Source organism: Lissotriton helveticus, chromosome 4_1 (genome assembly GCF_964261635.1).
Source record: "Lissotriton helveticus chromosome 4_1, aLisHel1.1, whole genome shotgun sequence".
In the NCBI taxonomy this organism is placed as follows: Eukaryota; Metazoa; Chordata; class Amphibia; order Caudata; family Salamandridae; genus Lissotriton; species Lissotriton helveticus.
The window spans coordinates 973,028,774-973,052,584 of NC_136063.1; the positions used below are offsets into that span (position 1 = coordinate 973,028,774).

Here is a 23,811-nt window from a genome sequence, read left to right on the forward strand (position 1 = left end):
TATTAGTTTCTTCATGTTGATAATATGAAACTATAATTCATATTAAACAGCTGAAATTAAGCTTTCCAAATCTCCCGGTTTAACTATCATTAGCACTTCTTCATGTGCTGGTCCTCCGGAAGATGCGCAAAATGGCCTGTTAGCTCAGATGGTTAGCGTGTGGTGCTAATAACGCCAAGGTCACAGGTTTGATCCCTGTACAGGCCAAGTTTCATTGTTTGAAAAAATATGAATTTTTCTTGTGTCTCATTTTGGACTGTTTATCTCCTTGGATCAAACGCTGCTTGAAGGATTGGATGGAATCAGTAGCATTTCATCATCTGCTAATTCTTCAATAGTATGCTATATATTTAGTGAGCCTATTAGTTTAGTCTGTTAGAGCATGAAGTTAAAAACGGAAAGGACATACTTTCAATCAGTCTCCAAGCCAATACTTGATGCTCCTTTAATGTTGAAAATAGATGTATTTTCTTCTGTATCATGTTTACCTCTATATTTCCTTTGCGCAGAAGCTGATAGAATGATTAGATGAATCAATTAAATATAGGTGATGAATATTTATTTATTGCTAAACCACGTGGAAAAAACGTTACTGGTTCAAAATTCTAACACTAAGTATGGAAATCTCTTTTGTATTGCAATTTTTTGGAAGTCATATAAGTTTCTTCATGTTGAATATATGAAACTATAATTCATATTAAACAGCTGAAATTAAGCTTTCCAAATCTCCCGGTTTAACTATCATTAGCACTTCTTCATGTGCTGGTCCTCCGGAAGATGCGCAAAATGGCCTGTTAGCTCAGTTGGTTAGAGCGTTGTGTTAATAACGCCAAGGTTACAGGTTCGATCCCTGTACAGGCCAAGTTTAATTGTTTGAAAAAAGATGAATTTTTCTTGTGTCTCATTTTGGACTGTTTATCTCCTTGGATCAAACGCTGCTTGAAGGATTGGATTAATACATTTGATATCATTGTAGAATTAATTACTATTCTTAAAGCACCTGGAATATATATTAATGGTTCTAAGTTCTAACGCCAAGTAACTAAATCTCATATTTATTGCAATTTATTGAGATCATTTTTGTTTAGTCTTGTTGATAATATATAAAGATACTATGAATGTAAACAGCTGAATATAAGCTTTCCAGCTATCTCAGATTAACAATCAGAAGGACTTCATCATCTGCTTCATCTTCAATAGTACTTATATATTTAGTGAGACTATTAGTTTAGTCTGTTAGTGCATGAAGTTAAAAACGAAAAGGACATACTTTCAATCAGTGTCCAAGCCAATACTTGATGCTCCTTTAATGTTGAAAATAGATGTATTTTCTACTGCATCATGTTTATCTCTATATTTCCTTTCAGGAGAAGCTGATAAAATGATTAGATGAATCAATTCAATATAGGTGATGAATATTTATCTATTGCTTAACCACATGGAAAAAACGTTAATGGTTCTAAGTTCTAACACTAAGTATGAAAATCTCTTTTGTATTGTAATTTTTTTGAAGTCATATTAGTTTCTTCATGTTGATAATATATAACTATAACTTCATGGTAAACTGCTGAAATTAAGCTTTCCAAATCTCCTGGGTTAACTATCATTTGACCTTCTTCATATGCTGGACCTCCAGGTAGTTGTGCAAAATGGCCTGTTAGCTCAGATGGTTAGAGCGTGGTGCTAATAACGCCAAGGTCACAGGTTCGATCCCTGTACAGGCCAAGTTCAATGGTTTGAAAATAGACTAATTTTTCTTGTGTCTCATTTTGGACTGTTTATCTCCTTGGATCAAACGCTGCTTGAAGGATTGTATGGAATCAGTAGCATTTCATCATCTGCTAATTCTTCAATAGTATGCTAATATTTAGTGAGCCTATTAGTTTAGTCTGTTAGAGCATGAAGTTAAAAACACAAAGGACATACTTTCAATCAGTCTCCAAGCCAATACTTGATGCTCCTTTAATGTTGAAAATAGATGTATTTTCTTCTGTATCATGCTTACCTCTATATGTCCTTTGCGCAGAAGCTGATAGAATGATTAGATGAATCAATTGAATATAGGTGATGAATATTTATTTCTTGCTAAACCACGTGGAAAAAACTTTACTGGTTCAAAATTCTAACACTAAGTATGGAAATCTCTTTTGTATTGCAATTTTTTTGAAATCATATTAGTTTCTTCATGTTGATAATATGAAACTATAATTCATATTAAACAGCTGAAATTAAGCTTTCCAAATCTCCCGGTTTAACTATCATTAGCACTGCTTCCTGTGCTGGTCCTCCAGAAGATTAGCAAAAGGTCATGTTAGCTCAGGTGGTTAGAGCTTGGTGCTAGTAACACCATTGTCACAGGTTCAATCCCTGTACAGGCCAAGTTTAATTGTTTGAAAAAATATGAATTTTTCTTGTGTCTCATTTCGGACTGTTTACCTCCTTGGATCAAACGCTGCTTGAAGGATTGGATGGAAACAGTAGCATTTCATCATCTGCTAATTCTTCAATAGTATCCTATATATTTAGTCAGCCTATTAGTTTAGTCTGTTAGAGCATGAAGTTAAAAACGCCAAGGACATACTTTCAATCAGTCTCCAAGCCAATACTTGATGCTCCTTTGATGTTGAAAATAGATGTAATTTCTACTGTATCATGTTTATCTCTATATTTCCTTTGAGGAGAAGCTGATAAAATGATTAGATGAATCAATTCAATATAGGTGATGAATATTTATTTATTGCTTAACCACATGGAAAAAACGTTAATGGTTCTAAGTTCTAAAACTAAGTATGACAATCTCTTTTGTATTGTAATTTTTTTGAAGTCATATTAGTTTCTTCATGTTGATAATATATAACTATAACTTCATGGTAAACTGCTGAAATTAAGCTTTCCAAATCTCCTGGGTTAACTATCATTTGACCTTCTTCATATGCTGGACCTCCAGGTAGTTGTGCAAAATGGCCTGTTAGCTCAGATGGTTAGAGCGTGGTGCTAATAACGCCAAGGTGACAGGTTTGATCCCTGTACAGACAAGTTTAATTGTTTGAAAAAAGATGAATTTTTCTTGTGTCTCATTTTGGACTGTTTATCTCCTTGGATCAAACGCTGCTTGAAGGATTGGATGGAATCAGTAGCATTTCATCATCTGCTTCATCTTCAATAGTATGCTATATATTTAGTGAGACTATTAGTTTAGTCTGTTAGAGCATGAAGCTAAAAACGCCAAGGACATACTTTCAATCATTCTCCAAGTCAAAACTTGATGCTCCTTTAATGATGAAAACAGATGTATTTTCTTCTGTATCATGTTTACCTCTATATTTCCTTTGCGCAGAAGCTGATAGAATGATTAGATGAATCAATTGAATATAGGTGATGAATATTTATTTATTGCTAAACCACATGGAAAAAAAGTTACTGGTTCAAAATTATAACACTAAGTATGGAAATCTATTTTGTATTGCAATTTTTTTGAAGTCATATTAGTTTCTTCATGTTGATAATATGAAACTATAATTCATATTAAACAGCTGAAATTAAGCTTTCCAAATCTCCCGGTTTAACTATCATTAGCACTGTTTCCTGTGCTGGACCTCCAGAAGATGTGCAAATTAGCCTGTTAGCTCAGTTGGTTAGAGCGTGGTGCTAATAACGCCAAGGTCACAGGTTCGATCCCTTTACAGGCCAAGTTTAATATTTTGAAAAAAGATGAATTTTTCTTGTGTCTGATTTTGGACTGTTTATCTCCTTGGATCAAACGCTGCTTGAAGGATTGGATGGAATCAGTAGCATTTCATCATCTGCTAATTCTTCAATAGTATGCTATATATTTAGTGAGCCTATTAGTTTAGTCTGTTAGAGCATGAAGTTAAAAACGCAAAGGACATACTTTCAATCAGTCTCCAAGCCAATACTTGATGCTCCTTTAATGTTGAAAATATATGTATTTTCTTCTGTATCATGTTTACCTCTATAATTCCTTTGCGCAGAAGCTGATAGAATGATTAGATGAATCAATTGAATATAGGTGATGAATAATTATTTATTGCTAAACCACGTGGAAAAAACGTTACTGGTTCAAAATTCTAACACTAAGTATGGAAATCTCTTTTGTATTGCTATTTTTTTGAAGTCATATTAGTTTCTTCATGTTGATAATATGAAACTATAATTCATATTAAACAGCTGAAATTAAGCTTTCCAAATCTCCCGGTTTAACTATCATTAGCACTGCTTCCTGTGCTGGTCCTCCAGAAGATGTGCAAAATGGCCTGTTAGCTCAGTTGGTTAGAGCGTGGTGCTAATAACGCTATTGTCACAGGTTCGATCCCTGTACAGGCCAAGTTTAAATATTTGAAAAAAGATGAGTTTTTCTTGTGTCTCATTTTGGACTGTTTATCACCATGGATCAAACGCTGCTTGAAGGATTGGATGAATACATTTGATATAATTGTAGAATTAATTACTATTCTTAAAGCGCCTGGAATATCTATGAATGGTTCTGAGTTCTAACGCCAAGTAACTAAATCTCTTATTTATTGCAATTGATTGAGATAATTTTTGTTTAGTCTTGTTGATAATATATAAAGATACTATGAATGTAAACAGCGGAATATAGCTTTCCAACTATCCCGGATTAACAATCAGTAGATCTTCATCATCTGCTTCATCTTCAATAGTCTGCTATATATTTAGTGAGACTATTAGTTTAGTCTGTTACAGCATGAAGTTAAAAACGCCAAGGACATACTTTCAATCAGTCGCCAAGCCAATACTTGATGCTCTTTTAATGTTGAAAATATATGTATTTTTTTCTGTATCATGTTTACCTCTATATTTCCTTTGCGCAGAAGCTGATAGAATGATTAGATGAATCAATTGAATATAGGTGATGAATATTTATTTATTGCTAAACCACGTGGAAAAAACGTTACTGGTTCAAAATTCTAACACTAAGTATGGAAATCTCTTTTGTATTGCAATTGTTTTGAAGTCATATTAGTTTCTTCATGTTGATAATATGACACTATAATTCATATTAAACAGCTGAAATTAAGCTTTCCAAATCTCCCGGTTTAACTATCATTAGCACTGCTTCCTGTGCTGGACCACTAGCAGATGTGCAAAATGGCCTGTTAGCTCAGTTGGTAAGAGTGTGGTGCTAATAACGCCAAGGTCACAGGTTCAATCCCTGTACAGGCCAACTTTAATTGTTAGAAAAAAGATGACTTTTTCTTGTGTCTCATTTTGGACTGTTTATCTCCTTGGATCAAAATCTGCTTGAAGGATAGGATGAATACATTTGATATAATTGTAGAACTAATTACTATTCTTAAAGCGCCTGGAATATCTATTAATGGTTCTAAGTTTTAACGCCAAGTAACTAAATCTCTTATTTATTGCAATTTATTGAGATCATTTTTGTTTAGTCTTGTTGATAATATATAAAGATAATATGAATGTAAACAGCTGAATATAAGCTTTCCAACTATCCCGGATTAACAATCAGTAGGACTTCATCATCTGCTTCATCTTCAACAGTATGCTATATATTTAGTGAGACTATTAGTTTAGTCTGTTAGAGCATGAAGTTAAAAACGGCAAGGACATACTTTAAATCAGTCTCCAAGCCAATACTTGATGCTCCTTTAATGTTGAAAATAGATGTATTTTCTACTGTATCGTGTTTATCTCTATATTTCCTTTGAGGAGAAGCTGATAAAATGATTAGATGAATCAATTCAATATAGGTGATGAATATTTATTTATTGCTTAACCACGTGGAAAAAACGTTAATGGTTCTAAGTTCTAACACTAAGTATGAAAATCTCTTTTGTATTGTAATTTTTTTGAAGTCATATTAGTTTCTTCATGTTGATAATATATAACTATAACTTCATGGTTAACTGCTGAAATTAAGCTTACCAAATCTCCTGGGTTAACTATCATTTGCCCTTCTTCAAATGCTGGACCTCCAGTTTGTTGTGCAAAATGGCATGTTAGCTCAGATGGTTAGAGTGTTGTGCTAATAACGCCAAGGTCACAGGTTTGATCCCTGTTCAGGCCAAGTTTAATTGTTTGAAAAAAGATGAATTTTTCTTGTGTCTCATTTTGGACTGTTTATCTCCTTGGATCAAACGCTGCTTGAAGGATTGGATGAATACATTTGATATAATTGTAGAATTAATTACTATTCTTAAAGCACCTGGAATATCTATTAAAGGTTCTAAGTTCTAACGCCAAGTAACTAAATCTCTTATTTATTGCAATTTATTGAGATCATTTTTGTTTAGTCTTGTTGATAACATATAAAGATACTATGAATGTAAACAGCTGAATATCAGCTTTCCAACTATCCCGGATTAACAATCAGTAGGACTTCATCATCTGCTTCATCTTCAATTGTATGCTGTATATTTAGTGAGACTATAAGTTTAGTTTGTTAGAGCATGAAGTTAAAAACGTCAAGGACATACTTTCAATCAGTCTCCAAGCCAATACTTGATGCTCCTTTAATGTTGAAAATAGATGTATTTTCTACTGTATCATGTTTATCTCTATATTTCCATTGAGGAGAAGCGGATAAAATGATCAGATGAATCAATTCAATATAGGTGATCAATATGTATTCATTGCTTAACCACATGGAAAAAACGTTAATGGTTCTAAGTTCTAAAACTAAGTATGAAAATCTCTTTTGTATTGCAATTGTTTTGAAGTCATATTAGTTTCTTCATGTTGATAATATGAAACTATAATTCATATTAAACAGCTGAAATTAAGCTTTCCAAATCTCCCGGTTTAACTATCATTAGCACTGCTTCCTGTGCTGGACCCCTGGCAGATGGGCAAAATGGAATGTTAGCTCAGTTGGTTAGAGCGTGGTGCTAATAACGCCAAGGTCACAGGTTCAATCCCTGTACAGATCAAGTTTAATTGTTCGAAAAAAGATTAATTTTTCTTGTGTCTCATTTTGGACTGTTTATCTCCTTGGATCAAACGCTGCTTGAAGGATTGGATGGAATCAGTAGCATTTCATCACCCGCTAATTCTTCAATAGTATGCTATATATTTAGTGAGCCTAATAGTTTAGTCTGTTAGAGCATGTAGTTAAAGACGCAAAGGAAATACTTTCAATCAGTCTCCAATCCAATACTTGATGCTCCTTTAATGTTGAAAATAGATGTATTTTCTTCTTTATCATGTTTACCTCTATATGTCCTTTGCGCAGAAGCTGATAGAATGATTAGATGAATCAATTGAATATAGGTGATGAATATTTATTTATTGCTAAACCACGTAGAAAAAACGTTATTGGTTCAAAATTCTAACACTAAGTATGGAAATCTTTTTTGTATTGCAATTTGTTTGAAGTCATATTAGTTTCTTCATGTTGATAATATGAAACTATAATTTATATTAAACAGCTGAAATTAAGCTTTCTAAATCTCCCGGTTTAACTATCATTAGCACTGCTTCCTGTGCTGGTCCTCCGGAAGATGTTCAAAATGGCCTGTTAGCTCAGTTGGTTAGAGCGTGGTGCTAATAACGCCAAGGTCACAGGTTCGATCCCTGTACAGGCCTAGTTTAATTGTTTGAAAAAAGATGAATTTTTCTTGTGTCTCATTTTGGACTGTTTATCTCCTTGGATAAAACGCTGCTTGAAGGATAGGATGAAAACATTTGATATAATTGTAGAACTAATTACTATTCTTAAAGCGCCTGGATTATCTATTAATGGTTCTAAGTTCTAACGCCAAGTAACTAAATCTCTTATTTATTGCAATTTATTGAGATCATTTTTGTTTAGTCTTGTTGATAATATATAAAGATACTATGAATGTAAACAGCTGAATATAAGCTTTCCAACTATCCCGGATTAACAATCAGTAGGACTTCATCATCTGCTTCATCTTCAACAGTAAGCTATATATTTAGTGAGACTATTAGTTTAGTCTTTTAGAGCATGAAGTTAAAAACGGCAAGGACATACTTTCAATCAGTCTCCAAGCCAATACTTGATGCTCCTTTAATGTTGAAAATAGATGTATTTTCTACTGTATCGTGTTTATCTCTATATTTCCTTTGAGGAGAAGCTGATAAAATGATTAGATGAATCAATTCAATATAGGTGATGAATATTTATTTATTGCTTAACCACGTGGAAAAAACGTTAATGGTTCTAAGTTCTAACACTAAGTATGAAAATCTCTTTTGTATTGTACTTTTTTTGAAGTCATATTAGTTTCTTCATGTTGATAATATATAACTATAACTTCATGGTAAGCTGCTGAAATTAAGCTTTCCAAATCTCCTGGGTTAACTATCATTTGCCCTTCTTCAAATGCTGTTCCTCCAGATTGTTGTGCAAAATGGCGTGTTAGCTTGGATGGTTAGAGCGTTGTGCTAATAACGCCAAGGTCACAGGTTTGATCCCTGTACAGGCCAAGTTTAAATGTTTGAAAAAAGATGAATTTTTCTTGTGTCTCATTTTGGACTGTTTATCTCCTTGGATCAAACGCTGCTTGAAGGATTGGATGAATACATTTGATATAATTGTAGAATTAATTACTATTCTTAAAGCACCTGGAATATCTATTAATGGTTCTAAGTTCTAACGCCAAGTAACTAAATCTCTTATTTATTGCAATTTATTGAGATCATTTTTGTTTAGTCTTGTTGATAACATATAAAGATACTATGAATGTAAACAGCTGAATATCAGCTTTCCAACTATCCCGAATTAACAATCATTAGGACTTCATCATCTGCTTCATCTTCAATAGTATGCTATATATTTAGTGAGACTATACGTTTAGTCTGTTAGAGCATGAAGTTAAAAACGTCAAGGACATACTTTCAATCAGTCTCCAAGCCAATACTTGATGCTCCTTTAATGTTGAAAATAGATGTATTTTCTACTGTATCATGTTTATCTCTATATTACCATTGAGGCGAAGAGGATAAAATGATTAGATGAATCAATTCAATATAGGTGATGAATATGTATTTATTGCTTAACCACATGGAAAAAACGTTAATGGTTCTAAGTTCTAACACTAAGTATGAAAATCTCTTTTGTATTGCAATTTATTTGAAGTCATATTAGTTTCTTCATTTTGATAATATGAAACTATAATTCATATTAAACAGCTGAAATTAGGCTTTCCAAATCTCCTGGGTTAACTATCATTTGCCCTTCTTCATATGCTGGACCTCCAAGTAGTTGTGCAAAATGGCCTGTTAGCTCAGATGGTTAGAGTGTGGTGCTAATAACGCCAAGGTCACAGGTTCGATCCCTGTACAGGCCAACTTTAATTGTTTGAAAAAAGATGTGTTTTTCTTGTGTCTCATTTTGGACTGTTTATCTCCTAGGATCAAACGCTGCTTGAAGGATTGGATGGAATCAGTAGCACTTCATCATCTGCTAATTCTTCAATAGTATGCTATATATTTAGTGAGCCTATTAGTTTAGTCTGTTAGAGCATGAAGTTAAAAACGCAAAGGACATACTTTCAATCAGTCTCCAAGCCAATACTTGATGCTCCTTTAATGTTGAAAATAGATGTATTTTCTTCTGTATCATGTTTACCTCTATATTTCCTTTGCGCAGAAGCTGATAGAATGATTAGATGAATCAATTGAATATAGGTGATGAATATTTATTTATTACTAAACCACGTGGAAAAAACTTTACTGGTTCAAAATTCTAACACTAAGTATGGAAATCTCTTTTGTATTGCAATTTTGTTTGAAGTCATATTAGTTTCTTCATGTTGATAATATGAAACTATAATTTATATTAAACTGCTGAAATTAAGCTTTCCAAATCTCCTGGTTTAACTATCATTAGCACTGCTTCCTGAGCTGGTCCTACAAAAAATTTGAAAAATGGCCTGTTAGCTCAGTTGGTTAGAGCGTGGTGCTAATAACGACAAGGTCACAGGTTCGATCCCTGTACAGGCCATTTTTAATTGTTTGAAAAAAGATGAATTTTTCTTGTGTCTCATTTTGGACTGTTTATCTCCTTGGATCAAACGCCGCTTGAAGGATTGGATGAATACATTTGATATAATTGTAGAATTAATTACTATTCTTAAAGCGCCTGGAATATCTATTAATGGTTCTAAGTTCTAACGCCAAGTAACTAAATCTCTTATTTATTGCAATTTATTGAGATCATTTTTGTTTAGTCTTGTTGATAATATATAATGATACTATGAATGTAAACAGCTGAATATAAGCTTTCCAACTATCCCGGATTAACAATCAGTAGGACTTCATCTTCTGCTTCATCTTCAATAGTATGCTATATATTTAGTGAAACTATTAGTTTAGTCTGTTAGAGCATGAAGTTAAAAACGGCAAGGACATACTTTCAATCAGTCTCCAAGCCAATACTTGATGCTCCTTTAATGATGAAAACAGATGTATTTTCTTCTGTATCATGTTTGCCTCTATATTTCCTTTGCGCAGAAGCTGATAGAATGATTAGATGAATCAATTGAATATAGGTGATGAATATTTATTTATTGCTAAACCACATGGAAAAACCTTACTGGTTAAAAATTCTAACACTAAGTATGGAAATCCATTTTGTATTGCAATTTCTTTGAAGTCATATTAGTTTCTTCATGTTGATAATATGAAACTATAATTCATATTAAACAGCTGAAATTAAGCTTTCCAAATCTCCCGGTTTAAATATCATTAGCACTGCTTCCTGTGCTGGTCCTCCAGAAGATGTGCACAATGGCCTGTTAGCTCAGTTGGTTAGAGCGTGGTGCTAATAACGCCAAGGTCACAGGTTCGATCCCTGTACAGGCCGAGTTTAATTATTTGAAAAAAGATGAGTTTTTCTTGTGTCTCATTTTGGACTGTTTATCTCCTTGGATCAAAATGCTGCTTGAAGGATTGGATGAATACATTTGATATAATTGTAGAATTAATTACTATTCTTAAAGCGCATGGAATATATATTAATGGTTCTGAGTTCTAACGCCAAGTAACTAAATCTCTTATTTATTGCAATTTATTGAGATCATTTTTGTTTAGTCTTGTTGATAATATATAAAGATACTATGGATGTAAACAGCTGAATATAAGCTTTCCAACTATCCCGGATTAACAATCAGTAGGACTTCATCATCTGCTTCATCTTCAATAGTATGCTATATATTTAGTGAGACTATTAGTTTAGTCTGTTAGAGCATGAAGTTAAAAACGCCAAAGACATACTTTCAATCAGTCTCCAAGCCAATACTTGATGCTCCTTTAATGTTGAAAATAGATGTATTTTCTACTGTATCATGTTTATCTCTATATTTCCTTTGAGGAGAAGCTGATAAAATGATGAGATGAATCAATTCAATATAGGTGATGAATATTTATTTATTGTTTAACCGCACGGAAAAAACTTTAATGGTTCTAAGTTCTAACACTAAGTATGAAAATCTCTTTTGTATTGTACTTTTTTTAAATTCATATTAGTTTCTTCATGTTGATAATATATAACTATAACTTCATGGTAAGCTGCTGAAATTAAGCTTTCCAAATCTCCTGGGTTAATTATCATTTGCCCTTCTTCAAATGCTGGACCTCCAGATTGTTGTGCAAAATGGCGTGTTAGCTCGGATGGTTAGAGCGTTGTGCTAATAACGCCAAGGTCACAGGTTTGATCCCTTTACAGGCCAAGTTTAAATGTTTGAAAAAAGATGAATTTTTCTTGTGTCTCGTTTTGGACTGTTTATCTCCTTGGATCAAACGCTGCTTGAAGGATTGGATGAATACATTTGATATATTTGTAGAATTAATTACTATTCTTAAAGCACCTGGAATATCTATTAATGGTTCTGAGTTCTAACGTCAAGTAACTAAATCTCTTATTTATTGCAATTTATTGAGATCATTTTTGTTTAGTCTTGTTGATAACATATAAAGGTACTATGAATGTAAACAGCTGAATATAAGCTTTCCAACTATCCCGGATTAACAATCAGTAGGACTTCATCTTCTGCTTCATCTTCAATAGTATGCTATATATTTAGTGAAACTATTAGTTTAGTCTGTTAGAGCATGAAGTTAAAAACGGCAAGGACATACTTTCAATCAGTCTCCAAGCCAATACTTGATGCTCCTTTAATGATGAAAACAGATGTATTTTCTTCTGTATCATGTTTGCCTCTATATTTCCTTTGCGCAGAAGCTGATAGAATGATTAGATGAATCAATTGAATATAGGTGATGAATATTTATTTATTGCTAAACCACATGGAAAAACCTTACTGGTTAAAAATTCTAACAATAAGTATGGAAATCTCTTTTGTATTGCAATTTTTTTGAAGTCATATTAGTTTCTTCATGTTGATAATATGAAACTTAATTCATATTAAACAGCTGAAATTAGGCTTTCCAAATCTCCCGGTTGAACTATCATTAGCACTGCTTCCTGTGCTGGTTCTCCAGAGGTTGTGCAAATTGGCCTGTTAGCTCAGTTGGTTAGAGCATGGTGCTAATAACGCCAAGGTCACAAGTTCGATCCCTGTACAGGCCAAGTTTAAGTGTTTGAAAAAAGATGAATTTTTATTGTGTCTCATTTTGGACTGTTTATCTCCTTGGAACAAACGCTGCTTGAAGGATTGGATGAATACATTTGATATAATTGTAGAATTAATTACTATTCTTAAAGCGCCTGGAATATCTATTATGGTTCTAAGTTCTAACGCCAAGTAACTAAATCTCTTATTTATTGCAATTTATTGAGATTATTTTTGTTTAGTCTTGTTGATAATATATAAAGATACTATGAATGTAAACAGCTGAATATAAGCTTTCCAACTATCCCGGATTAACAATTAGTAGGACTTCATCATCTGCTTCATCTTCAATAGTATGCTATATATTTAGTGAGACTATTAGTTTAGTCTGTTAGAGCATGAAGTTAAAAACGCCAAGGACATACTTTCAATCAGTCTCCAAGCCAATACTTGATGCTCCTTTAATATTGAAAATAGATGTATTTTCTACTGTATCATGTTTATCTCTATATTTCCTTTGAGGAGAAGCTGATAAAATGATGAGATGAATCAATTCAATATAGGTGATGAATATTTATTTATTGCTTAACCGCACGGAAAAAACTTTAATGGTTCTAAGTTTTAACACTAAGTATGAAAATCTTTTTTGTATTGTAATTTTTTTTAAGTCATATTAGTTTCTTCATGTTGATAATATATAACTATAACTTCATGGTAAACTGCTGAAATTAAGCTTTCCAAATCTCCTGGGTTAACTATCATTTGCCCTTCTTCATATGCTGGACCTCCATGTAGTTGTGCAAAATGGCCTGTTAGCTCAGATGGTTAGAGCGCGTGCTAATAACACCAAGGTCACAGGATCGATCCCTGTATAGGCCAAGTTTAATTGATTGTAAAATTGATGAATTTTTCTTGTGTCTCATTTTGGACTGTTTAACTCCTTGGATCAAACGCTGCTTGAAGGATTGGATGGAATCAGTAGCATTTCATCATCTGCTAATTCTTCAATAGTATGCTATATATTTAGTGAACCTATTAGTTTAGTCTGTTAGAGCATGTAGTTAAAAACGCAAAGGACATACTTTCAATCAGTCTCCAATCCAATACTTGATGCTCCTTTAATGTTGAAAATAGATGTATTTTTTTTATTTATTTTTTTGAATTCACATTCCTTTATTAAATTAGGAGAAAATTCTCAGGGACCACATTGGTCCACTTTAAGGAATAACCATTTTTCCTGTTCAGGGTAATGTTTTCTTTTTTTTTTTTATTTATTTTTATTGATTCAGTTCAAGGCCATATATACCAGAAAATAAACATACACAGAGATTATATCATATCCCAAACAACATATAAAAATTTGCATTTTCAGAATTAATAAATCAAGATATAAACAGTAAAGTGATTTAACATAAAATAAATAACTGCTATACAGATTATCTCATTTGATAGCAGGAATAATAGTCACTGGTGATCCAAATATTCTATCAAAGTCTTCCAAATTTTGTAACCTCTACGCCTTTTCACAATTGATTTAATGCGATATAGATTAAATTCTAAATAAAAAATATTATAAAACTTTGCTCGCCACATTTCATATGTAGGTGCTTCAGGCTTTAACCACATCGATGATATACAAAGGCGAGCTACAGCCATAGCCATAAATATAATATATCTATTTTCTTGATAACCTGAAAACACTTCATTATCATTTGATAAACCAAAAATAATCATCTCTCTTGAGATTTTTACATCGCATTTTGTAATATGTGCTAGTAAAGTTTCTATGGATACAAAAAACGGTTTTAGTATAAGGCAGTCTGAGAAGATGTGCATAATATCTGCTAGATCACATTGACATCTATAGCATTTCCCATTGTTGCCACTGCTCCATTTTAACATTTTAAGTGGTGTATGATAAAGATTAAATAAAGTTTTGTAATGTTGTGAATATAGGTTGGCAGATAAAATAATTTTATCGGCCATACATATTGATTCGTGAAAAGGTACTACAGATGTGCCTAGTCTCGTGCACCATTTTAATTCCTGCTGTTCCATATCGTCCTGCTGTAAGTTTGAGAAATAGTTATATATAATCCCTATGCGTGTTGTTTTTTTTAGTATTTCCATAAATTCATTATGACAGAGTGGTACAATATTTGGATGTGTAAAGATAAAATTCCGTATTTGCAGATATTTGAAAAAATCATGTTGGGAACGATTATACTCCTCTTTTAACTCCTGAAATACGACAAATGTGCCATTTTTAACCATGTCGCCAATGGTTGTTATACCTTTTTCCCGCCATATACCCATAATACGATCCCTGAATATCAATGGAAGCAATTCCATAGAATTACATGGAGTGTAAAAATTAATACGTCTTAATGAAATAAGCTTCCGTATAGCTCGCCATCCTTTAAAGGCGGACATTATGAGTTTAAATCTCGTTCTTTTATAATAGCTTGGTTCTAAAAACCGAAGCAACATTTGCCGAGATTGTGGGCCAAGTAAGAGAGAGTAGATATCGGGGCTTTCAAATATAGGTGGAGTTCCACCTATTGAAAACTATTTAATATTTTGCATTAAACATGCCAAATAATATAATGCAAAATTCGGAACTCCCCAACCCCCACTTAAGATTGGTAATGTCATGTATTTAGATGCTCTCCGCGAGGACTTCCAACCCCATAGAAAACGATCAGTTATAGACTGCAGTTTGCTCAATTGTAATTTGGATATCTCCAATGGTATTGCTCGAAAATAATATAGAACTTTCGGTAGAATAGTCATTTTTAAGACATTACGTCTCCCAACCAGTGATAAATGTAAACATTCAATTTTCTCTAATTGACTTTTAACTGAAATTAGTATATCTGACCAATTTACCATAACTAGCTGTTGAGGTAACAGTCTGATTTTAATGCCTAAGTATTTGGCCTCTAGAGTGACTCTACTATCATTGGTGCATAATCCTGCTGAACATATAACTTGTGTCTTCTGGATATTGAGTTTGTACCCTGACACGTTGCCAAATTCACGAGTCAGATTTTCTATTTCAATTAATGCAGACTCCGGGTCAGATGTTATTACTGCAATGTCGTCAGCATACGCTAACACACGTATATTACCTCCAGGCAAGACCATGGACTGTATATGTTGGGATGACATTAATGCCTTTAATAATGGTTCTATATACATGGCAAATAGAAGAGGTGAGCAGGGACACCCCTGCCGTGTACCCCGCGTGATTTTAACTGCCATTGACTCTTGCCCCGAAATACATATCTTGGCCCTCGGATATCTGTACATAATTTGTAAAGCGGATATAAACCGTCGTCCAAATCCCATTTTCTCCAAGATCGTCCATAAAAATACCCATTAAACGCGATCGAACGCTTTCCAAATGATTTGCGGTAGCATAATCTAAAGTTGCAATAACCCTATGTATATGATTAATCGTACTGCGATCTGGGAGAAAGCCGTGCTGTTGTTCAGAGACTAAAATTGGAACAATTTGGCTTAATCGATTGGCAAAGATTTTGGAATATAATTTCGCATCAGCGTTTATAAGTGAGATAGGACGGTATGACCCGGGTAAGTGCGAAGGTTTATCTTTTTTGCGAAATATAACTATGCTTGCATTTGCCCATGATGGCGGTGGATAGCCATTTTGGGCTTCTACGAATGTTGCAAGCATATCATTCTTAATTATGGGGAATAGTATTTGATAAATTTCTAGCGGGAGTTTATCAGGGCCACAGGCTTTCCCCAGGGCCAGTTCTTTCAGAGAAGTCTCTAATTCCTCAATTGTAATTGGGAGCTCTAGTTGTTCCTGCTGTGCTGAGTCTAATTGTGACAATTCAAGTTTATCTATATATTGATCAAGTTGATCAAATGAGAAATTTTCTTGGGTATAAAGGTTTGTATAATACTCATAAAAAAACCTGTAGAATCCCTTCGGATGACTCAATTAGGATGCCCTGATTATTTTCTATTGAGATTATACGCTGTATAGACTGTCTCCCCCGCATTCTTTGAGCTAGACATCTGCCCACATTTTCCCCATATTCATATCTTTCTGCACGAAAAGCCTTGTATTGCTGTGCTATATCCTGGCTCCAAGCCCCATTTATCTTGGCTTTATACTTCGCAACTTTATCTTGAGAAATTGTGCTATCTTGGTGTAATCTAATATCGTGCATTAGATCTTGTTCTGCATTTATTAATTCTTGAATTAATTGTGTCATTGTATTTTTCTTTTTCTGCTGCAAACTCCATCCATAACTGCAAGTTTCGCCACGTAATCCTGCCTTGAAGCAGTCCCATACCATTGCATAAGATGTAGAGCCTCTGTTAAGCTCAAAGTATTGCTGGGCCCAATTTATTACTTGTTTCACATATATTTCATCTAATAAAAGTTTCTTATTGAAAGTAAAAGATCTTTGACTTCGTTGGGTGTTGAGTACAGGTATATCTATAACAATTGAAACATGATCTGATGTGATGCGTGGCCTGACTACCATACAAGATCCTTGTGCCATATGTCTGGGTATGAAAATATAATCAATTCGCACAAATTTCTTGTGCGGAGAAGAAAAAAAAGTAAAGCCAGGATCCCTCGAATTTGCGACAGGCCATCCATCAATCAAGCCATGCTGATATAGAAGTTGACGTAGCGCCCTAAATACCTTGGGTTTCCTGCCTATATATCTGGTAAATTTTGGATTCCAAATATTCAGCTCCCCATGAATATTGAAGTCCCCCAGTAAAAATAATGGGGTACTCCAAAGAGCTAATTCTACATTTAGAAATTCTATCACTGCAGCGTCATCAATATTGGAACCATATACTGTACAGATTGTAGTAGCAACATTGCTTATAACACATTCCACGATTGCCCAACGTCCTAAGCTATCTACTTTAGTTTTCCCAGTTGCAATTACAGATCGTCATCCCAATATTGCCACGCCTCTGTTTATGGTAGATTGTTGAGAGGAAGCCAACACAATAAACCCAAGCTCATTCAAGACTTGTCTTTTTGCCCATGGTATATGCGTCTCTTGAATACATATTATATCAGGTTGTATTAAGCGAATTTCATGCATCACACGCTTACGTTTATGCACTTTATTAAGGCCACATACATTGAATGAACACATTCGTAAGTTAAAGCTCGCCATGACAAATACTTAAATTCATTGCAAAAATTACATTATACCATGGTACCATTGCATCAGCGAAAAAAAGACAATTTATTTCAACACAATATTCTATGACCTTGACTGAATTTTTTCCCCCTTTTTTTACCCCAGCACACCCCCGTGTCCATCCCCCCCAAATCCCCACGCACCATCCCCCCCCGTGACCCTCCCCCAACATTAAGGCAAAGGGGCCTATTGCCCTGGTGATGTATGTGAGGACACCACCGCTTGGAATATCTATTAATGGTTCTGAGTTCTAACGCCAAGTAACTAAATCTCTTATTTATTGCAATTTATTGAGATCATTTTTGTTTAGTCTTGTTGATAATATATAAAGATACTATGAATGTAAACAGCTGAATATAAGCTTTCCAACTATCCCGGATTAACAATCAGTAGGACTTCATCATATGCTTCATCTTCAATAGTATGCTATATATTTAGTGAGACTATTAGTTTAGTCTGTTAGAGCATGAAGTTAAAAACGACAAGGACATACTTTCAATCAGTCTCCAAGCCAATACTTGATGCTCCTTTAATGATGAAAATGGATGTATTTTCTTCTGTATCATGTTTACCTCTATATGTCCTTTGCGCAGAAGCTGATAGAATGATTAGATGAATCAATTGAATATAGGTGATGAATATTTATTTATTGCTAAACCACGTGGAAAAAAGGTTATTTCAAAATTCTAACACTAAGTATGAAAATCTCTTTTGTATTGCAATTTTTTTGAAGTCACATTAGTTTCTTAATGTTGATAATATGAAACTATAATTCATATTAAACAGCTGAAATTAAGCTTTCCAAATCTCCCGGTTTAACTATCATTAGCACTGCTTCCTGTGCTGGTCCTCCAAAAGATGTTAAAAATGGCCTGTTAGCTCAGTTGGTTAGAGCGTGGTGCTAATAACGCCAAGGTCACAGGTTTGATCCTTGGACAGGACAAGTTTAATTGTTTGAAAAAAGATGCATTTTTCTTGTGTCTCATTTTGGACTGTTTATCTCCTTGGATCAAACGCTGCTTGAAGGATTGGATGGAATCAGTAGCATTTCATCATCTGCTAATTCTTCAATAGTATGCGATATATTTCGTGAGCCTATTAGTTTAGTCTGTTAGAGCATGAAGTTAAAAACGCAAAGGACATACTTTCAATCAGTCTCCAAGCCAATACTTGATGCTCCTTTAATGTTTAAAATAGATGTATTTTCTTCTGTATCATGTTTACCTCTATATTTCCTTTGCACAGAAGCTTATAGAATGATTAGATGAATCAATTGAATATAGGTGATGAATAATTATTTATTGCTAAACCACGTGGAAAAAACGTTACTGGTTCAAAATTCTAACACTAAGTATGGAAATCTCTTTTGTATTGCTATTTTTTTGAAGTCATATTAGTTTCTTCATGTTGATAATATGAAACTATAATTCATATTAAACAGCTGAAATTAAGCTTTCCAAATCTCCCGGTTTAACTATCATTAGCACTGCTTCCTGTGCTGGTCCTCCAGAAGATGTGCAAAATGGCCTGTTAGCTCAGTTGGTTAGAGCGTGGTGCTAATAACGCCAATGTCACAGGTTCGATCCCTGTACAGGCCAAGTTTAAATATTTGAAAAAAGATGAGTTTTTCTTGTGTCTCATTTTGGACTGTTTATCACCATGGATCAAACGCTGCTTGAAGGATTGGATGAATACATTTGATATAATTGTAGAATTAATGACTATTCTTAAAGCGCCTGGAATATCTATGAATGGTTCTGAGTTCTAACGCCAAGTAACTAAATCTCTTATTTATTGCAATTTATTGAGATCATTTTTGTTTAGTCTTGTTGATAATATATAAAGATACTATGGATGTAAACAGCTGAATATAGCTTTCCAACTATCCCGTATTAACAATCAGTAGATCTTCATCATCTGCTTCATCTTCAATTGTCTGCTATATATTTAGTGAGACTATTAGTTTAGTCTGTTACAGCATGAAGTTAAAAACGCCAAGGACATACTTTCAATCAGTCTCCAAGCCAATACTTGATGCTCCTTTAATGATGAAAATGGATGTATTTTCTTCTGTATCATGTTTACCTCTATATGTCCTTTGCGCAGAAGCTGATAGAATGATTAGATGAATCAATTGAATATAGGTGATGAATATTTATTTATTGCTAAACCACGTGGAAAAAAGGTTATTTCAAAATTCTAACACTAAGTATGAAAATCTCTTTTGTATTGCAATTTTTTTGAAGTCACATTAGTTTCTTAATGTTGATAATATGAAACTATAATTCATATTAAACAGCTGAAATTAAGCTTTCCAAATCTCCCGGTTTAACTATCATTAGCACTGCTTCCTGTGCTGGTCCTCCAAAAGATGTTAAAAATGGCCTGTTAGCTCAGTTGGTTAGAGCGTGGTGCTAATAACGCCAAGGTCACAGGTTTGATCCTTGGACAGGACAAGTTTAATTGTTTGAAAAAAGATGCATTTTTCTTGTGTCTCATTTTGGACTGTTTATCTCCTTGGATCAAACGCTGCTTGAAGGATTGGATGGAATCAGTAGCATTTCATCATCTGCTAATTCTTCAATAGTATGCGATATATTTTGTGAGCCTATTAGTTTAGTCTGTTAGAGCATGAAGTTAAAAACGCAAAGGACATACTTTCAATCAGTCTCCAAGCCAATACTTGATGCTCCTTTAATGTTTAAAATAGATGTATTTTCTTCTGTATCATGTTTACCTCTATATTTCCTTTGCACAGAAGCTTATAGAATGATTAGATGAATCAATTGAATATAGGTGATGAATAATTATTTATTGCTAAACCACGTGGAAAAAACGTTACTGGTTCAAAATTCTAACACTAAGTATGGAAATCTCTTTTGTATTGCTATTTTTTTGAAGTCATATTAGTTTCTTCATGTTGATAATATGAAACTATAATTCATATTAAACAGCTGAAATTAAGCTTTCCAAATCTCCCGGTTTAACTATCATTAGCACTGCTTCCTGTGCTGGTCCTCCAGAAGATGTGCAAAATGGCCTGTTAGCTCAGTTGGTTAGAGCGTGGTGCTAATAACGCCAATGTCACAGGTTCGATCCCTGTACAGGCCAAGTTTAAATATTTGAAAAAAGATGAGTTTTTTTCTTGTGTCTCATTTTGGACTGTTTATCACCATGGATCAAACGCTGCTTGAAGGATTGGATGAATACATTTGATATAATTGTAGAATTAATGACTATTCTTAAAGCGCCTGGAATATCTATGAATGGTTCTGAGTTCTAACGCCAAGTAACTAAATCTCTTATTTATTGCAATTTATTGAGATAATTTTTGTTTAGTCTTGTTGATAATATATAAAGATACTATGGATGTAAACAGCTGAATATAGCTTTCCAACTATCCCGGATTAACAATCAGTAGATCTTCATCATCTGCTTCATCTTCAATTGTCTGCTATATATTTAGTGAGACTATTAGTTTAGTCTGTTACAGCATGAAGTTAAAAACGCCAAGGACATACTTTCAATCAGTCGCCAAGCCAATACTTGATGCTCTTTTAATGTTGAAAATAGATGTATTTTTTTCTGTATCATGTTTACCTCTATATTTCCTTTGCGCAGAAGCTGATAGAATGATTAGATGAATCAATTGAATATAGGTGATGAATATTTATTCATTGCTAAACCACATGGAAAAAACTTTACTGGTTCAAAATTCTAACACTAAGTATGGAAATCTCTTTTGTATTGCAATTGTTTTGAAGTCATATTAGTTTCTTCATGTTGATAATATGACACTATAATTCATATTAAACAGCTGAAATTAAGCTTTCCAAATCTCCTGGTTTAACTATCATTAGCACTGCTTCCTGTGCTGGACCACTCGCAGATGTGCAAAATGGCCTGTTAGCTCAGTTGGTTAGAGCATGGTGCTAATAACGCCAAGGTCACAGGTTCAATCCCTGTACAGGCCAAGTTTCATTGTTCGAAAATAGATGAATATTTCTTGTGTCTCATTTTGGACTGTTTATCTCCTTGGATCAAACGCTGCTTGAAGGATTGGATGGAATCAGTAGCATTTCATCATCTGCTAATTCTTCAATAGTATGCTATATATTTAGTGAGCCTATTAGTTTAGTTTGTTAGAGCATGTAGTTAAAGACGCAAAGGAAATACTTTCAATGAGTCTCCAATCCAATATTTGATGCTCCTTTAATGTTGAAAATAGATGTATTTTCTTCTGTATCATGTTTACCTCTATATGTCCTTTGCGCAGAAGCTGATAGAATGATTAGATGAATCAATTGAATATAGGTGATGAATATTTATTTATTGCTAAACCACGTAGAAAAAACGTTATTGGTTCAAAATTCTAACACTAAGTATGGTAATCTTTTTTTGTATTGCAATTTTTTTGAAGTCATATTAGTTTCTTCATGTTGATAATATGAAACTATAATTCATATTAAACAGCTGAAATAAAGCATTCCAAATCTCCCGGTTTAACTATCATTAGCACTGCATCCTGTGCTGGTCCTCGTGAAGATGTGCAAAATCGCCTGATAGCTCAGTTGGTTAAAACGTGGTGCTAATAACGCCAGGGTCACAGGTTTGATCACTGTGTAGGAGAGTAGGGTCTGCTAACCTATGGTCACCCCAAATTTTTGCATTTTGCTTCACTGTTTTATGACTTAATGTGGCTGTGGGCCTGCTAATCAGATCCACAGCCTGCTGTTCTCTCTCTAAATTAATGCCAATGCACATTAGGTGCATTACGAAATTGAAACTGATTCACCTTATTGGCCCCTGTAACAGTGTACCCCAGGTACCCAGGGCATAGGTGCTTCCAAGGCCTACCAAGGGCTGCAGCAGGTATTATGCCACCCCTGGCCTGGCCTTTATATTTGACACAACTGGCTGATCACTCAGCTGGGGTAAGTCGGTGTAATCACCCCTTACTTATGTATAGTATGTCTATATCTAACCTAAAATGGACACATATGTTCCTATCAGCCACTCCTATGGAAGGCCTCATCAATCCTGGAGGCAGCGTGCTTGGAAATATGTGAGATGGTGCTCTAGCATGAGCTGAGCCTGTCTGCAGCTTTCGGAACCACGTCCTTTAGCTGTTCCATGATACTGCCATACCATATACTCTTAAGTGCATTATGAACCTTGCGGTTAAATGCTATCTTTGGTTTGGCTTTATCAAAACATGTCGAGTAAGGTGTCATACGAATTGGAATACTACCCCCTCACCAGTTCAGGTGACGGGGGTAGCATTCCACCCTTCTAGAGGGACACGACATGTACATAACCTGAAACCCGGGTAAAGTTAAACATGAGCCTCAGCATCACAAAATGGATGCTGCCACCACAGACAAAAGTCTGACCTCCTGCTGCTGGGAGTCCTTCCAGCGAGGGAGGCTTGGACAAAGGGTTTCCTGCCTTGGGAGGTGCTAGCACCACCCCAGACAGGATTTTGTGTATTGGGTAGGACAGGGCTGAATAGAATGAGACATGGCTGGGGCACACAAGGTGTCCCTCTGCATATGCCAGTTCAAACCGGTGCTGGGGCTCTCCAGCCCCAGTCTTGGCGCGAATCTGGACAAAGGAAAGGGGGTGTAACCACCCCCCTTCCTGGTCCCACCCAGAGGAGGGACCTAGCAGGTAATCCGGCCCCTAGATTTGGAATAAGAGTAGGAGCTGTGTCCCAAGACTTCAGATCATCCTGAACTCGACTTGAAACTAAGAAGAAAACTGGACTTCGACATTCTGCTGCACAAAAGACTGAAGAGAATCTTCCTTGTGGCCAAGTAGTGACCACCCTGTGAATACAGGCACCAACCAGCAACTCAATGTCTGCTTTGCTGCCGCCTCCCGCTGGAGCCCGAGCCCAGAGCCCAACAAGACCTGGATTCCCAGACATCTCACAGCCCGATCCACAGTCCCTGAAAAGAAGAGACCCGTGGAGGCACAGAGAGACGTGGGACCGGCCATCTTGAAAGACCCCTGAGAAGCTGACTGCGCAGCATCCGAGGCACCCTCGATGCTGTGCTTTT

General features: G+C 34.7%; 11 non-coding genes across 11 annotated transcripts; all 11 read left to right on the forward strand.

The window, feature by feature from the left end:
* Positions 1–788: 788 nt before the first annotated feature.
* On the forward strand, positions 789–862 carry TRNAI-AAU (transfer RNA isoleucine (anticodon AAU)). The gene has a single exon. It is a non-coding gene; the product is annotated as a tRNA-Ile (tRNA).
* A 789-nt stretch (positions 863–1,651) lies between these two features.
* TRNAI-AAU (transfer RNA isoleucine (anticodon AAU)) lies at positions 1,652–1,725 on the forward strand. Its single transcript has one exon. It is a non-coding gene; the product is annotated as a tRNA-Ile (tRNA).
* Positions 1,726–5,132: 3,407 nt separating this feature from the next.
* On the forward strand, positions 5,133–5,206 carry TRNAI-AAU (transfer RNA isoleucine (anticodon AAU)). The gene has a single exon. It is a non-coding gene; the product is annotated as a tRNA-Ile (tRNA).
* A 2,307-nt stretch (positions 5,207–7,513) lies between these two features.
* TRNAI-AAU (transfer RNA isoleucine (anticodon AAU)) lies at positions 7,514–7,587 on the forward strand. Its single transcript has one exon. It is a non-coding gene; the product is annotated as a tRNA-Ile (tRNA).
* A 1,653-nt stretch (positions 7,588–9,240) lies between these two features.
* Positions 9,241–9,314, forward strand: TRNAI-AAU (transfer RNA isoleucine (anticodon AAU)). The gene has a single exon. It is a non-coding gene; the product is annotated as a tRNA-Ile (tRNA).
* A 582-nt stretch (positions 9,315–9,896) lies between these two features.
* Positions 9,897–9,970, forward strand: TRNAI-AAU (transfer RNA isoleucine (anticodon AAU)). Its single transcript has one exon. It is a non-coding gene; the product is annotated as a tRNA-Ile (tRNA).
* A 787-nt stretch (positions 9,971–10,757) lies between these two features.
* TRNAI-AAU (transfer RNA isoleucine (anticodon AAU)) lies at positions 10,758–10,831 on the forward strand. Its single transcript has one exon. It is a non-coding gene; the product is annotated as a tRNA-Ile (tRNA).
* A 1,651-nt stretch (positions 10,832–12,482) lies between these two features.
* TRNAI-AAU (transfer RNA isoleucine (anticodon AAU)) lies at positions 12,483–12,556 on the forward strand. Its single transcript has one exon. It is a non-coding gene; the product is annotated as a tRNA-Ile (tRNA).
* Positions 12,557–19,273: 6,717 nt separating this feature from the next.
* Positions 19,274–19,347, forward strand: TRNAI-AAU (transfer RNA isoleucine (anticodon AAU)). The gene has a single exon. It is a non-coding gene; the product is annotated as a tRNA-Ile (tRNA).
* Positions 19,348–20,786: 1,439 nt separating this feature from the next.
* Positions 20,787–20,860, forward strand: TRNAI-AAU (transfer RNA isoleucine (anticodon AAU)). The gene has a single exon. It is a non-coding gene; the product is annotated as a tRNA-Ile (tRNA).
* A 789-nt stretch (positions 20,861–21,649) lies between these two features.
* On the forward strand, positions 21,650–21,723 carry TRNAI-AAU (transfer RNA isoleucine (anticodon AAU)). The gene has a single exon. It is a non-coding gene; the product is annotated as a tRNA-Ile (tRNA).
* The last annotated feature ends 2,088 nt before the right edge of the window (positions 21,724–23,811 follow it).